Source organism: Macaca mulatta, chromosome 5 (assembly GCF_049350105.2).
Source record: "Macaca mulatta isolate MMU2019108-1 chromosome 5, T2T-MMU8v2.0, whole genome shotgun sequence".
In the NCBI taxonomy this organism is placed as follows: domain Eukaryota; kingdom Metazoa; phylum Chordata; class Mammalia; order Primates; family Cercopithecidae; genus Macaca; species Macaca mulatta.
In genome coordinates, this window is record NC_133410.1 from 129765997 (window position 1) to 129782543 (window position 16547).

The window sequence follows — 16547 nt, forward strand, 5'->3', positions numbered from 1 at the left end:
GGCGGTTGATTTCTGCATTTCCAACTGAGGTACCTGGTTCATCTCATTGGGACTGGTTGGACAGTGGATGCAGCTCACTGAGGGTAAGCCAAAGCAGGGTGCGGCATTGCCTCACCAGGAAAGTGCAAGGGGTCAGGGAACTCCCTCCCTCCCCTTGCCAAGGGAAGCCTTGAGGGTCTGTGTCTTAAGGAACAGTGCACTCTGGCCCACATACTGCACTTTTCCCATGGTCTTTGCAACCCACAGACCAGGAGATTCCCTCAATCTCATCAACAGGGCCCTCAATTTCAAGCACAAAACTGGTCAGCCATTTGGGTAGACATCGAACTAGCTGCACGTTTGTTTTTTTTTTTTTTCCATAGCCCTGTGGCACCTGGAATTCCAGTGAGACGGAACAGTTCACTCCCCTGGAAAGGAGGCTGAAGCCAGGGAGCCAAGTGGTCTGGCTTAGTGGGTCACCGCCCCCCCCACCATGGAGCCCAGAAAGCTAAGATCCACTGGCTTGAAAATATTGCAGCCAGCACAGAAGTCTCAAGTCGACCTGGGATGCTGGAGCTTGGTGGGGGAAGGACATCTGCCATTGCTGAGGCTTGAGTAGGCATTTTTACCCTCACAGTGTAAACAAAGCCATCCCACCGGGAAGTTAGAAATGGACGAAGCCCACCACAGCTCAGCAAGGCTACTGTGACCCAACTGCCTCTCTAGATTCCTCCTCTCTGGGCAGGGCATCTCTGAAAAAAAAAAAAAAAAAAAAAAGGCAGTAGCAGCAGTCAGAAGCTTATAGATAAAACCCCCATCTCCCTGGGACAGAGCACCTGAGGGAAGTGGGGGCTGTGAGCGCAGCTTCAGTAGACTTAAACGTCCCTGCCTGATGGCTTTGAAGAGAGCAGCAGATCTCCCAGCACAGCATTCATTCGAGCTCTGCTAAGGGTCAGACTGCCTCCTCAAGTGGGGCCCTGACTCCTGGGCCTCCTGATTGGGAGACTGCTCCCAGCAGGGGTCAATAGACACCTCATGCAGGAGGGGTCTGGTTGGTATCTGGCGAGTACGCCTCTGGGATGAAGCTTCCAGAGCAAGGAACAGGCAGCAATCTTTGCTGTTCTGCAGCCTCTGCTGGTGATACCCAGGCAAACAGGGTCTGGAGTGGAACTCCAGAAAACTCCAGCAGACCTGCAGCAGAGGGACCTGACTATTAGAAGGAAAACTAACAAACAGAAAAGAATAGCATCAACATCAACAAAAAGATGTCCACTCAGAGACCCCGTTCCGAGAGACACCATCATCAAAGACCAAAGATAGATAAATCCATGAAGATGGGGATAAACCAGCACAAAAGTCTGAAAATTCCAAAAACCAGGACGCCTCTTCTCCTCCAAGGGATCACAATTGCTTGTCAGCAAGGGAACAAAACTGGACAGATAATGAGTTTGACGAATTGACAGTAGGCTTCAGAAGGTGGATAATAACAAACTCCTCTGAGCTAAAGGAGCATGTTCTAACCCAATGCAAGGAAGCTAAGAACGTTGAAAAAAGGTTAAACAAATTGCCAACTAGAATAACTGTTTAGAGAAGAATGTAAATGACCTGATGGAGCTGAAAAACACAGCATGAGAACTTCATGAAGCATACATAAGTATCAATAGCCAAATTGATCAAGTGGAAGAAAGGATATCAGAGATTGAAGACCAACTTACAAAATAAAGCAAGAAGACAAGTTTAGAAAAAAAAAGAATGAAAAGGAATGAAGAAAGCCTCCAAGAAATATGGGACTATGTGAAAAGACCAAATCTACATGATTGGTGTACCAGAAAGTGACGGGGAGAATGGAATCAGGTTGGAAAACACTCTTCAGGATATTATCCGGGAGAACTTCCCCAACAAAGGCAGGCCAACATTCAAATTCTTGAAATACAGAGAACACCACAAAGATACTCTTCAAGAAGAGCAACCCCAAGACACATGATCATCAGATTCACCAAGGTTGAAATGAAGGAAAAAACGTTAAGGACAGTCAAAGAGAAAGGTCGGGTTACCCACAAAGGGAAGCCCATCACACTAACAGCAGAAACCCTACAAGCCAGAAGAGAGTGGGGGCCATTTTCAACATTCTTAAAGAAAAGAATTTTCAACCCAGAATTTCATATCTGGCCAAACTGAGCTTCATAAGCGAAGGAGAAATACAATCCTTTACAGAGAAGCAAATGCTGAGAGATTTTGTCACCACCAGGCCTGCCTTACAAGAGCTCCTGATGGAAGTACTAAACATGGAAAGGAACAACTGGTACCAGTCACTGCAAAAACATACCAAATTGTAAACGCCATCAACACTATGAAGAAACTGCATCAACTAACAGGTAAAATAACCAGCCAGCATCATCATGATAGGATAAAATTCACACATGGCAGTATTAATCCTAAATGTGAACAAGCTAAATGCCCCAATTAAAAGACACAGACTGGCAAATTGGATAAAGTGTCAAGACCCATTGGTGTGCTGTATTCAGGAGACCCATCTTATATGCAAAGAAACACATAGGCTCAAAATAAAGGGATGGAGGAATATCAACCAAGCAAATGGAAAGCAAAAAAAAAAAAAAAAGCAGGGGTTGCAATCCTAGTCTCTGATAAAACAGACTTTAAACCAACAAAGATCAAAAAAAAAAAAAAAAAAAAAAAAAACAAAGAAGGGCATTACATAACAGTAAAGGGATCAATGCAACAAGAAGAGCTAACTGTCCTAAATATATATGCACCCAATACAGGAGATTCATAAAGCAAGTTCTTAGAGACCTACAAGGAGACTTAGACTCCCACACAATAATAGTGGGAGACTTTAACATCTCACTGTCAATATTAGAGAGATCAACGAGACAGACAATTAACAAGGATATTGAGGACTTGAACTCAGCTCTGGATCAAGCAGACCTAATAGATATCTACAGAACTCTCCACCCCAAGTCAACACAATGTACATTCTTCTCAGCACCACATCCCACTGACTCTAAAATTGACCACATAATTGGAAGTAAAACACTCCTCAGCAAATGCAAAAGAATGGAAATCAAAGTCTCTTAGACCACAGTGCAATCAAATTAGAACTCAGGATTAACAAACTCACTCAAAACCACACAATTACATGGAAACTGAACAATGTGCTCCTGAATGACTACTGGGTAAATAATGAAATGAAGGCAGAAATAAATAAGTTCTTTGAAACCAATGAGGACAAAGACACAATGTACCAGGATCTCTGGGACACAGCTAAAGCAGTGTTTAGAGGGAAATTTGTAGTACTAAATGCACATAAAAGAAAGCAGGAGAGATCTAAAGTCAACACCTTAACATCATATTTAAAAGAACTAGAGAAGCAAGAGCAAACAAATTCAAAAGCTAGCAGAAGACAAGAAACACCTAAGATTAGAGCAGAACTGGAGGAGACAGAGACATGAAAAGTCCTTCAAAAAATCAGTGAATCCAGTAGTTGTTTTTTGAAAAGACCAACAAATTAGATAGACTGCTAGCCAGACTAATAAAGAAGAAAAGAGAGAAGAATCAAATAGACACAGAAAAAAATGATAAAGGGGATATCACCACTGATCCCACAGAAATACAAACCACCATCAGAGAACACTATAAACACCTCTATGCAAATAAACTAGAAAATCTAGAAGAAATGAATAAATTTCTGGACACATACACCCTCCCAACTCTAAACCAGGAAGAAGTCGAATCCCTGAATAGAAGAATAACAAGTTGTGAAATTGAGACAGTAATTAATAGCCTACCAACCAAAAAAAGTCCAGGACTACACTGATTCACAGCCGAATTCTATCAGAGGTACAAAGAGGAGTTGGTAACATTCCATCTGAAACTATTCTAAACAACAGGAAAAAAGGCAATCCTCCCTAACTAATTTTATGAGGCCAGCATCATCCTGATATCAAAACCTGGCAGAGACACAACAAAAAAAGAAAATTTCAGACCAATATCCCTGATGAACATCAATGCGAAAATCCTCAGTAAAATACTGGCAAACTGAATCCAGCAGCACATCAAAAAGCTTATCCACCACAATCAAGTTAGCTTCATCCCTGGGATGCAAAACTGGTTTAACATAGGCAAATCAATAAACGTAACCCATCACATAAACAGAACCAATGACAAAAACCACATGATTATCTCAATAGATGCAGAAAAGGCCTTTGACAAAATTCAACATCCCTTCATGCTAAAAATTCTCAATAAACTAGGTATTGATGGAACGTATCTCAAAACAATAAGAGCTATTTATGACAAACCCACAGCCAATATCATACTGAATGTGCAAAAGCTGAGAGCATTCCCTTTGAAAACCAGCACAAAACAAGGATGCCCTCTCTCACCACTCCTATTTAACATAGTATTGGAAGTTCTTTCCAGTGCAATCAGGCAAGAGAAAGAATAAAGCGTATTCAAATAGGAAGAGGGGAAGTCAAATTATCTCTGGTTGCAGATGACATGATTGCATATTTAGAAAACCCCATTGTCTCAGCCCAAAATCTCCTTAAGCTGATAAGCAACTTCAGCAATGTCTCAGGATACAAAATCAATGGGCAAAAATCAGAAGCATTCCTATACACCAATAACAGACAGAGAACCAAATCATGAGTGAACTCCCATTTACAATTGTTACAGAGAATAAAATACTTAGGAATACAACTTACAAGGGATGTGAAGGACCTCTTAAAGGAGAACTACAAACCACTGCTGAAGGAAATAAGAGAGGACACAAACAAATGGAAAAACATCCCATGCTCATGAAAAGGAAAAATCAATATCATGAAAATGGCCATACTACCCAAAGTAATTTATAGATTCAATGCTATCCCCATCAAGTTACCATTGACTTTCTTCAGAGAATTAGAAAAAACTACTTTCAATTTCATATGGAACCAAAAAAGAGCCCCCATAGCCAAGACAATCCTAAGCAAAAAGAACAAACCTGGAGGCATCATGCTACCTGACTTCAAACTATACTACAAGGCTACAGTAACCAAAACAGCATAGTACTGGTACCAAAACAGATCTATAGACCAATGGAACTGAAAAGAGGCCTCAGAAATAACACCACACATCTACAACCATCTGATCTTTGACAAACCTGACAAAAACAAGCAATGGGGAAAGGATTCCCTACTTAATAAATGGTGTTGGGAAAACTGACTAGCCATATGCAGAAAACTGAAACTGGACTCCTTCCTCACACCTTAACAAAAATTAACTCAAGATGGATTAAAGACTTAAATATAAGACCTAAAACCATAAAAACCCTAGAAGAAAACCTAGGCAATACCATTCAGGACATAGGCATGGTCAAAGACTTCATGACTAAAACACCAAAAGCAATGGCGCTAAAAGCCAAAATTGACAAATGGTATCTAATTAAACTAAAGAGCTTCTGCACAGCAAAAGAAACTATCATCAGAGTGAACAGGCAACCTACAGAATGGGAGAAAATTTCTGCGATCTCTCCATCTGACAAGGGGCCAATATCCAGAGTCTACAAGGAACTTAAACACATTTACAAGAATACAACAAACAACCTCATCAAAAAGTGGGTGAAGGACATGAACAGACATTTCTCAATAGAAGACATTTATGCACCCAAAAAACATATGTATGAAAAAAAGCTCATCATCACTAGTCATTAGAGAAATGCAAATCAATACCACAATGAGATGCCATCTCATGCCAGTTAGAGTGGCTATCATTACAAAGTCAGGAAACAACAGATGCTGGAGAGGATATGGAGAAATAGGAACAGTTTTACACTGTTGGTGGGAGTGTAAGTTAGTTCAACCACTGTGGAAGACAGTGTGGCAATTCCTCAAGGATCTAGAACCAGAAATACCATTTGACCCAGTAATCTCAATACTAGGAATATACCCAAAAGATTAAAAATCATTCTACTATAAACACACAGGCACATGTATGTTTATTGCAGCACTGTTCACAATATCAAAGACTTGGAACCAACCCAAATGCCCATCAATGATAGACTGGATAAAGAAAATGTGGCAGATATATAAATACTATGCAGCCATGAAAAAGGATGAGTTCACGTCTTTTGCAGGGACATGGATGAAGCTGGAAACCATCATTCTCAGCAAACTAACACAAGAACAGAAAACCAAACACCTCATGTTCTCACTCATAAGTAGGAGTTGAACAATGAGAACAGACGGACACAGGGAGGGGAGCATCACACACAGGGGCCTGTCAGTGGGTGGGGGTCTAAGAGAGGGATAGCATTAGGAGAAATAACTAATGTAGATGATGGGTTGATGGGTGCAGCGAACCACCATGGCATGTGTATACCTGTGTAACAAACCTGCACGTTCTGCACATGTATCCCAGAACTTAAACTATAATAAAAAAAATAGCCGTAGTCCATCTGAGCTGCTATAACAAAATATCATAGACTGGGAGGCATATAAACAACAGACATTTATTTCTCTCAGTTCTGGAAGCCGGGAACTATAAGAGCAAGGCTCCAACAGATTTGGTGTCTGGTGAGGGCCTCGTTTCTGGATGATACGAGTGCCTTCTGGTTGAGTCCTCATATAGTGGAGGGAGTTAGGAGTTTCTCTCTGGTCTCTTTCATAAGGGCACAAATACCATTCATGAGGGCTCTGTCCTAATTACCTAATCACCTCTCAAAGCCCCCACCTCCTAATCCCATCACCGTAGGGATTAGGATTTCAACATATAAATGTTGGGGGACACAAACATTCAGACCATAGCAAAAATAATATTCTGCAAAGAATGAGCATAAATCAGTATTTATAGAATCTTTAGCAATTTGGGATGGGAAGGGAAGAGGAAGAACAGGCATTATTTATAAAGTGTCATTGCTTTACCTTGAGTTTGATTAATCTTTGATTCAGAAAATAATTTTCCCTAGGTGGCAATTTAAGGTATCAGAAAGTCATCAGCACTTTACCTTGTGTTAACATATATATAAATGGAAAAATGAGTCACCATCATTCTGCAGTAGTTGCCACATGATCTAAGTGGCTTGTGAGAAATTTTTGCAAGAATAGTACACTAAAAATTACATTTGTGTATTAACATTATAAGAATTATTAATGCACATGTAATAAAAATGGCTATTAATGAGCATTTGTACTAAGTAAACCTTTTTAAAACTAGTATTCTCCCTTTAGAGATGAACAAGGATAAACAGGTGTAATCTCCTCCAAGAACCACTTCTACTTCTTGGGAATGGTGGAATTTACAAACGTTCCCTGTCAAAAAGTATATGGTCTTCAGAACTGTGGTTCTTTTCCTCACGATTTCCACAGTTTTCTAATATCCAGAAAGGCCTGAGATCAGCTATAATAGACTGTAACTTTCTGTAAAAAAAAAAAAAAAGTGTAATATTTTGGGGCTTCACTTTGGGGTTCTGTCTCTTATACACATACATGCATAAACATACATGCATTCACTCAAACCACCAATTTTGAGGAATTAAAAGCAGGTAGAAAATTATAGTAGTTACCCGATGCTGTTATAATCAAAGCTGAATTACCCATGGACAAATACCTTCTGCCAGAGAGAAAAGAAATGAATCCTGACACCTAGGACACCTGGGCTCAAAATCAAAGAAAATTTCCTCACCCAGCAAAACTTAACATTACTATCATACTGCATGGCCCTCCTTACTCATGCTCAGTCACCTCATGCTCAGCTTACTGCAAGCTCCGCCTCCCGGGTTCAAGCCATTCTCCTGCTTCAGCCTCCCAAGTAGCTGAGACTACAGGCGCCCACCACCACGCCTGGCTAATTTTTTGTATTTTTAGTAGAGATGGGGTTTCACCATGTTAATCTGGATGGTCTTGATCTCCTGACCTCGTGATCCACCCGCCTTGGCCTCCCAAAGTGCTGGGATTACAGGTGTGAGCCTCCGAGCCTGGCCCATGCTCTGATTCTTGACAGCATGGATTCTGCTATGTTTTGGATGTTTGTCCCCTCCAAAACTCTTGTTGAAACTTAACCCTAATGTGGCAGTATTGGGAGTTGTGGCTTTCAAGAGGCAATTGGGTCAGGAAGGCTCTGCCTTCATGAATGGCTTAATCTAATCTATTCATGACTTCATAGATGAATGGGTTATCATAGGATGGCACTGGTAGCTTCACAGGAACACAGAGACCTGAGTTAACACACTCAGTACCCTTGCTATATAATACCTTGGGCTGCCTCAGGACTCTGCAGAAAGTCTCCACAAACAAGAAAGCCCTCATGAGATATGGCCTTTCAACCTTGGATTCTGCAGCCTCCACAACTGTAAGAAATAAATTCATTTTCTTTATAAATTACTCTTGTATTTGTCTGTTTTCACACTGCTATAAAGAACTACCTGAGACTGTTGAGACTGGGTAATTCATGAAGAAAAAGAGGTTTAATTGACTCACAGTTCTGCAGGCTGAACAGGAACCGTGATTGGGAAGCCTCAGGAAACTTACATTCATGGTGGAAGGTGAAGGGGAAAGCAAGGACTCTCTTCACATGGTGGCAGGAGAGAAAGAGTGAAGGAGGAAGGTGCCACACACTTTTAAACCATCAGATCTCATAAGAACTCACTCACTATCATGAGAATGGCAAGGGGGAGATCCGCCTCCATGATTCAATCACCTCCCACCAGGCCCCTCCCAGACACATGGGGATTACAGTTCGGTGTGCAATTTGGGTGGGGACACAGAGCCAAACCCTATCAACCCTATTACAGATATTCTGTTATAAGCAACAGAAAATGGACGAAGATGGCCTCTGCTCCCTTTCTAATTTTATTTACTATTAAACTTCCGCAAGGACCCTATTTATCAATAAAACTGATCCTTCACCTTTTAAAAATATACCCGGTGTGTTCATGCTTCCATCCAGTGTGCTCTTGCTGTTTTCCACAGTGGAAATGTCCTTCTTTCACTGCTCTCTGCCTACCAATTTTGCTTTTCCTTCTTTCACTGCTGTCTATCAATTTTGTGTTTCATTCAAATCCAAAAATTAAGACAAAACACAAACAAAATCTCTCTCTCCCTCCCTCCCCTACTCTCTCTCTCTCTCACACACACACTTTCCCTACTTTCCCTGTTAAGCCCCACCTTGATCATCCCAGAAAAGTGGCTTTCACCTAACCTGAATTTCAGATACACTCATCTATTTTGTCCACTTTATTTATAGTCATCCTTGAGTTTGGTTATTGGTACTTTCTCTTCAGTAATAATAAGCAACTGAGAGAAGAGGACCAGTCATGGGAACCTGTCTTATTCAAATACTACTTTATATATACTACAGAGATCACTCTATAATTCAATTCCTCAGGTGCAGAAAAAAAAAAAAAAAAAAAGAATTGGACCAGTAAATCTCTAAGATCTCTTTAAATTTAAAAAATTCATAACTTTGGCCAGGCATGGTGACTCATGTCTGTAATCCCAGCACTTTGGGAGGCTGAGGTGAGTGGATCACCAGGTCAGGAGCTTGAGACCAGTCTGGCCAATATGTTGAAACCCCATCTCTACTAAAAATACAAAAATTAGCTGGGCGTGGTGGCATGCACCCATAGTCCAGCTACTCGGGAGGCTGAGGCAGAAGAATTGCTTGAACCCAGGAGGTGGAGGTTGCAGTGAGCTGAGATTGTGCCACTGCACTTCAGCCTGGGCGACAGAGAGAGACTCTGTCTCAAAAAAAAAAAAAAAAAAAAAATCATAACTTTAATATGTCACTGGAATCAATTGGTTCTCATTTCTTGATTTTATATTTTTTACTAATTGTATTAGTTTGTTAGGGATGCACTCATGAAGTACCACAAACTAGGGGGCCTAAACAACAGAAATATATTGTCTTACAGCTTGGGAGGCTAAAAGTCTGAGATCAATGTGCCGGCATGGTTGGTTCCTTCTGAGAGTTGTGAAAACAATCTGTTCTATGCTTCTTTCTTAGCTTCTGGTGGTTAGCTGGCAATCATTAGTGTTCATTAGCTTCTGCTGCATCACCCTGATTTCTGTCTTCATCTTTACATGCCATACTTTCTGTGTGTCTCTGGCTTCAAATGGCTGTCTTAAAAGGATGCCAGTCATATTGAATTAGGGGCCCACCATTCTCCACTATGACCTTATCTTAACTAATTACATCTGCAACAGACTTAATTCCAAATAAGGTCATGTTCTGAGGTACTGGGGGTTTAAACTTCAACATAAGTGGGCCCAGCGTGGTGGCTCAAGACTGTAATCCCGGCACTTTGGGAAGCCAAGGCGGGTGGACCACCTGAGGTCAGGAGTTTGAGACCAGCCTGGCCAACATGGTGAAACCCCATCTCTACCAAAACTACAAAAATTAGCCGGGCATAGTGGCACATGCCTGTAATCCAAGCTACTCGGCAGGCTGAGGCAGGAGAATTGCTTGAACCCAGGAGGCAGAGGTTGCAGTGAGCTGACATCATACCACTGTACTCCAGCCTGAGCAACAGAGTGAGACTCCATCTCAAAAAAAAAAAAAAAAAAAAAGCAAAAAAAAAAAAAAGCTTCATCATAAGTGGAGCCACCTTTGCAAAGGTTATGACAGTGAGAGAGGTCTAGCATGGCTGACTCCATCTTGCCTCTACTCTCACAGACTGGCTGTCCTTGCTGATTCCTGAATGTAGGCTGAGCTAACCATGGGAGGAATTTATTTTATAGTTTAATTTAACTTTAAAGTAAGGATGATGCTAGTACCCACCTAAAGCTGATCCCATTTTTGGTTGGGGACTAAAACTGCCTTTGTACAACTTATGAAAGGCCATAAGATTAAGATTATAGAAGGGGCCTGAATTCCACTACAAAGTTGATGTAGCTAAATGATAATCAGCCATTGTCCTCTAGCTTGGTTTTCTATAATCCCTAATAGCACAGGAGTCATGTGGCCAGAGATCACAAGATTTGTCACTTCCCCATTTGCTCCTATAGATAACATTACTATTGTAGAACCTAATATTGGTATTTTGAGATGCTTTTCAGACTTTTGCATTCCGGCAATCAACAGATCCCACTGGGACCCATGACTCATGACTCAGCCCGTCCTGTGGCCCCCACCCAGAGGCAGATTCAGCACATGAGAACCATTTTCCACACACTATGATTTTATTCCCAACCAATCAGCAGTACCCATTCCCTAACCCCTTGCCCACCAAATTATCCATAAAAACACTGGCCTCTGAGCTCTTGAGGAGGCCAATTTGAATAATGATAAACTCCTCTTCTTTCACTTGGCCAGCTTTGCATTAATTAAACTTCTTTTTTAAACTGCAGTAATACTGTCTCAGATAATTGGGATATCTGTGCAGCAGGCAAGAAGAATCCATTGGACGAATACATATGTATTTTGAGAAGACACAATTCAACCCATGGCATTCATTCTGCCAAAAGTATATCCTAAACCCAAGGGCTGGAATAGGACATTAAATTCACATTAGCTAGCCCAAACCTCTCACCCAACTATGATACAAGCCTCTTGTGGAATGAGTTTTTTGGAGCTGAGATGGTATTCCAACCATATTTTAACCCCATAGACTTTAATATTTTCAATAACATTAAATTATTATGTGATTTTAATGATTCTCTAAAGCCATAGATTTTCTGACCTGCTCAAAAGGAAATCTAGTTTTTCATTATTGAATTTATGATCACTGTAGATTGTTCAAGTCTCTTTGCTCCCAAGCACTACCATCATTGTCAGTGGAAGAGAAAAACAAGAACCACTCGGATACACAGTTTAATGGAGAGCAACTTCTTTACATACACTGATATATATGCCACCAATGTATCTGATTTGATTGTTGACTATAGTCCAGACACAGCTAAGTGCTTTTAAAATATGTTTTTTCTTTTTTTGTCTTTTTATTTTTTTTCCTTTTTGTGGAGATTGGGGTATCAGTATATTGCCCAGGCAGGTCTTGAACTCCCGGGCTCAAGCTATCCTCCCTCCTCTGCCTCCCTAAGAACTGGGATTACAGGCGTAAGCCACCACGCCCAGCCCAAAATATGTTTTTTCTAATCCTCATAATTATCTTGTAGGGAGGTAAAATTTATTATTATTCTCATTTATCATACAACAAAATCAAATTCCAAAATCACATAACTAGACATGGGGAAGACAGTCTACCTTTAAACCTGTACACTTAACCCATGATTCTGTATTACAAAATTAATAACTACATTGAATTGCTTGTCTACTCGGTAGATTTCAATTTTGTACTACCTTAGCTTTTCATCACTAAGTATAATTGACAGTTTTCCATAATCACCTGGCTAAAAAGAATGTAATGAGAATATAATAAGAAAGAGTTTAAAGCACATTGAAGACCATTTATCAGGCACTACCAAAAAGTAGGGCTATTCACATTTCAAAGACATATGAACTCTTTCAGGCCATAATAATGTGACTAGTGATATGGGCCCTGATCTTAAGTCCAACTCTAATAATACTTAACCAAAAATATTTCTTTGAAAATCCTGTTCTCTGTGAAAAACAAGTGTCAAGTTATATTGCATTTCTTTCTCCAGTCTGGATTGCCTCCTTTTAATCTCTTGGAATTTGTAAAATGCAATATATTTGTGGAGTTAATCTGGTGATGACGATTTGAGAATGGATTTAAGCCAAATATGAAGTACATTTCTTATGTAATAAGTGAAACATTGATAGATTTCATAATAAACTTATTGTTAGAACACTATGATTTCTGTTTTTCATATTTGTTCTAAATCACTCAAGCTCATCTCTAAGCTTGTGGATTTCATACAACCAAGTTGAGATCTAAACCTAGAGAAACCCAGCCAAAACTCCTACTTGTGTCTGCCAGTATTCCTACAGCCCTCAACATTTGTAAAGACACAGGCAAATTTTCATGTCAAATTAAGGAAGTGGTATAAAACTCTTATGGAAGTATGGACAGGGTGTCACTGTTTTATTAGGAAAAAAAAATCTGCATTCTGAATTAAATTCTGAAAATAAATTACCTCAGAAATTCTAAGGTTCAGAGAAAGTAGATAAAGCTGGTAAGAGTAGTTGATGGATTCCACCACACACCCCACTCCGTCTTAACACTCGCTCCTTACTTTCACAGACAAAACTGAGAGGAGCTTCCTTTCTATACTCCACACAAGTAGGGTTCTGTCCTCTCTTACCAGGTTGTTCAAGGTGCTGGTATTCCTTCAGGATGTCTTTTTTAATTCATTCACCCTGGATTCAAAGAAGTTCATTAAAAAAATGAAATATGCATTCACACGCTCAAATATATAACTGAGCATTTGAGTTTTACTAACCAAACAAGTAGTTACTGATTTTTTAAATGGTGTAAGAGTCATCTATTATTTGAATGACTAAAAACGTAAAATTGCAATTTTTTGTTGTTGTTGTTGTTGTTGTTGTTTCATTTTTTGAGACGAGTCTCACACTGTTACCCAGGCTGCAGTGCAGTGACGCGATCTCAGCTCCCTGCAAGCTCCACCTCCCGGGTTCACACCATTCTCCTGCCTCAGCCTCCCGAGTAGCTGGGACTACAGGCACCCGCCACCTCGCCCAGCTAATTTTTTTTGTATCTTTAGTAGAGACGGGGTTTCACCACATTAGCCAAGATGGTCTCGATCTCCTGACCTCGTGATCCGCCCGTCTTAGCCTCTCAAAGTGCTGGGATTACAGGTGTGAGCCCCCGCGCCCAGCAAATTGCAAAACTTTTATTCAAATAGTTTAATTCTAATAAATGCTTTATTTCAATGTTAAATTATACAAATGAAAGTACCCATGAAAATTGTCAACTAGACTTTTAAGAATGACCATCAAAATCTTTCTAAGTTCATAGTTAATTGTATACTTAACTTTGAGGCTGATTTTCATTGCTAATTAAAACTTTGCAATATATATAATGTATAATGGTTTCAAAATTCACTTCTATTCTTCATTGGTAGAGAGACAATTATCTAGTGATTGCTAATTATATTGATTATATGTAAAGCTATTAATAATTTTTCTTGCTTTGTTTTCTCATCCTCAAACATGTTTTATTATTAAAAGTTTTAAAACACAAAATTGCAACACTTCTTTCTGGAGAAACAAAAAAACACACTTTTCCAGAAAATCTTCTTTCTGGAAAAAATGCTGTTGAAGAATTGACAAAAGTCAACTATTTCTTACTGTTGAACTAGAGAAATTGTTTATCTCCAGATGAAGTGGTATGCTCTAGAGATTCATTTTTTATAGCTATGTGTTTTTCTACATTTACTTCAATGTAATAAGTATTGCTTGATAATGTTACAAATGGCGATTTTTTTTTTTTTTTTGGTAGAGATAGAGTCTCACTACATTGTCCAGGCTGGTCTTGAACTACTCAGCTCAAGTAATCCTCCAGCCTTGGCCTCCCAAAGTGCTGGAATTACAGGCATGAGGCACCATACCTGGCCTGGTCTTTCAGAAGTAAACTATTCACTAGATCAAGTAACTTAAACCAGATTTACACGAGTTCTTTTATCTTTAATACTAAGTTCTTCCACATTTTCCCTCTAGGCAATAGGAATCTGCTGGTAAATCTACAGTAAATACAGTACTTGGGTTTTCAGGTAAACATCTACCCCAAAGGTTCTACTTAGAGCCCTCATCACCCAGTATACCAACTCGGGTTTATGTCCTCTGGAAAGCACAAGCCTTCCAAAACTGTCCATGGCTTCCACATTTGATGACATTCACCAAACTTCCCAGAACATGAGAAAATACAAAGTGTAACAATGTTGGAGAAAATTAATTGCAAAGGTGAACTCATCTGTTTTATCAATCTTTATTGGACAAATAAGTACTCATTCAATCCATCATTCTTCAATTAAACTATTACAAACAGTACTTATAAATACAAATAATAATATTTAAAGGATTCATATGCATTAATATGATTGGAGTAATAAACTCTCTATAATTACTTCTTTTTTTTTTTTTTTTGAGACACAGTCTTGTTCTGTCACTCAGGCTGGAGTGCAATGGTGCTATCTTAGCTCACTGCAACCTCCGCCTCTTGGATTCAAGTGATTCTCCTGCTTCAGCCTCCCGAGTAGCTGAAACTACAGGCAAACCTTACTAACGCCTGGCTAATTTTTTGTATTTTTGTAGAGATGGGGTTTCACTATGTTGGCCAGGCAAGTCTCGAACTCCTGACCTCAAGTGATCCACCCACCTCGGCCTCCCAAAGTGCTAGGATTACAAGAATGAGCCACTGCGCCCAGCCTAGAAATGCTTCTTAACAACTCATTTGAAATTTCCATTCCTTTTTTTTTTTTTTCCTAAGATGCATCTTTTCACAGTTAAGTTTTCACTCTTCTTGTCTTTGCTCATCAAAATCCCCCAATCTGGAACACCCTCTCCATTTCTCTTTTCCAATGCAAACCCTGACGTTTTCCTTGATTCCCTAGCCCCTGTTTCCTTTTTTACACACAAGTGGCTTTAATATTAAAACAGCTGCTCAGATAAGAAGCTTATTTCACTACTCTAATTCTACTGCAGATGATCATGATAAAGAATGTTTTGATTACAAGTATTTTTATATTCATATAAATGTTACACAATCATTCATAAATAAAGAAAATTATAGAAGATCTCTGAGGAACAGCTACACTGTAACTTGGAATTTGGTTCTTTAGTAATTTCATCCTATTGTCTACAAAACCAGAGAGGGATTTATTAGTACAATATTGTTGGTATTAGGTATATTTATTAACATTTAAGAAAGTTATCAAAAAAACACTTAATCACTTAAAATATTGTACTTCTATTCAGATTAATAGTCCCAAATAATTTTTATGCTCCTTCCAAAAGGAAGTTTATAATCATGTTACCTTGCATAAGTTACTGGAGCATGTATACACTTCCTCAAATGTCTCCATATGTCGAAAACCCAACTTCATCTTTGGCCAGAATTTTAAAACACAAGTAATTTTGTTTTAAAATGAATTGATACTTCTTTTTCTCTTGCCTAGTCAATAGCTGCTCTCATGGCTGAATATTGTACTTTATCTTCAAATCATTAAACTTTAAACTGAATTTTAATGTATTTATATAATGTTGCACACAGTTTTATCACCCTAAAAATTATAAACCAAAAGAAAATTGTTTCTCATAGAAATGAATGAAGGGTTCATTTGTTTCCAAATCTTTCTTTCATTCTTTACCTATGTGGGACAGTCTGTTTAGGTATCAGATAGTATGCCCATCCACCACCAGCCATCAATTAACTCCCTTTACCCAGCAGGTTTCACTCTGCCAACCCTTTCCACTCCTAGTCACCCTTTATAAATTAGTCCTGTATCTAATGCACCTCTCTCCCCATCCCAGGCCACTAATTCATAAATCAAGATATTTAGGCTCAGAGTCTTGTCTGAGTCTGTAAGATGCCTGTTCTGTCCCCTACTACTTTGAGAAAAAAAGCGATGTGGCCAAAGGGCATTACTCAATGGTTCAAAACAAGGCAGTATCACAAACTCACTAGGAGCTCCTCT